Raw genomic sequence first — 938 nt, forward strand, 5'->3', positions numbered from 1 at the left:
AAATATCAGTTAGGAGATTTATAACGAGTGGTTCCCTGCATTATTACAGCAAAGCACGTGATTACAGTACTAAGCCACTGCAATGGAGCAGCTCTAATGCTTTTAAATTAAAGATGATGTACCACAGAGCAAAAAAATGAACAGTGAAAGTAACAAAAACTTGTAAAATACTTGTTAATGGGCATAATTAAGTGTTAAAATAACAAATACAGTGAATCCAAACATTATTCAGAGACCAGATATAATATTTGATATTTTTTTACTAGTGGGTGCAGGACACTATAGTTCATTGATGTAAGTGAGGATATCAAAATAAAGTAAACTGTGACAAATCATACCCAAAAATTATTCATACAGTGGACTACCAGCAAAACTGATACACATTTGGGACCAAAAATTATTCAGACCGAGTCTGGGAAAAAACATTGAAGCTGAGGTTCGCATGAAGCTGGATGACAGCATGCCCAGGAGACTACAGGCTGTCATTAAGGCTAAGGGCTGCCCGACTAAGTTATCGGGCGAGTACTGGAAAAACTGGTATCGGTGCATCCCTATCGTGTAAAAGACCAAATTGGTTAGAATGTTAAATGTTTTTATTAATATTATTTTCATTCTATATACTGGACCTCTAGATCCTCCACAGCGGGCTTTTGTAGCAGTGAGTCCATCTGGAGAAATAAAGGAGGGAGATTCAGTGATAGCATGCCTAGGAGACTATATGCTGACATTAAGGCTAAGTGTTGCCCGACAAAGTATTGATAGTTGTGTAAATTCTGTCATACTAACAGCTGTCTAATTTGTGGTTGATTGTAATCTATTACATACCTCTCTATCAAAGTTATCTAACATTATCAAGCTGAATTTGTTCTGACACAGTTTAACTCTGAGTTCTTGTCATATTTTATTACCATTTTCTAAACTATAGCGAATAATGTGTC

At 36.0% G+C, this 938-nt stretch overlaps 2 protein-coding genes across 2 annotated transcripts in view; both read left to right on the forward strand.

The window, feature by feature from the left end:
- Window positions 1–938, forward strand: part of LOC107703675 (B-cell receptor CD22-like) — a 15,800-nt gene that overhangs the window by 12,926 nt on the left and 1,936 nt on the right. The gene's annotated exons all lie outside the window — the stretch shown is intronic.
- The window catches only part of LOC107703764 (B-cell receptor CD22-like), an 18,593-nt gene that overhangs the window by 1,306 nt on the left and 16,349 nt on the right, over window positions 1–938 (forward strand). The gene's annotated exons all lie outside the window — the stretch shown is intronic.

Source organism: Sinocyclocheilus anshuiensis, unplaced genomic scaffold (assembly GCF_001515605.1).
Source record: "Sinocyclocheilus anshuiensis isolate Anshui unplaced genomic scaffold, SAMN03320099.WGS_v1.1 scaffold274, whole genome shotgun sequence".
In the NCBI taxonomy this organism is placed as follows: Eukaryota; Metazoa; Chordata; class Actinopteri; order Cypriniformes; family Cyprinidae; genus Sinocyclocheilus; species Sinocyclocheilus anshuiensis.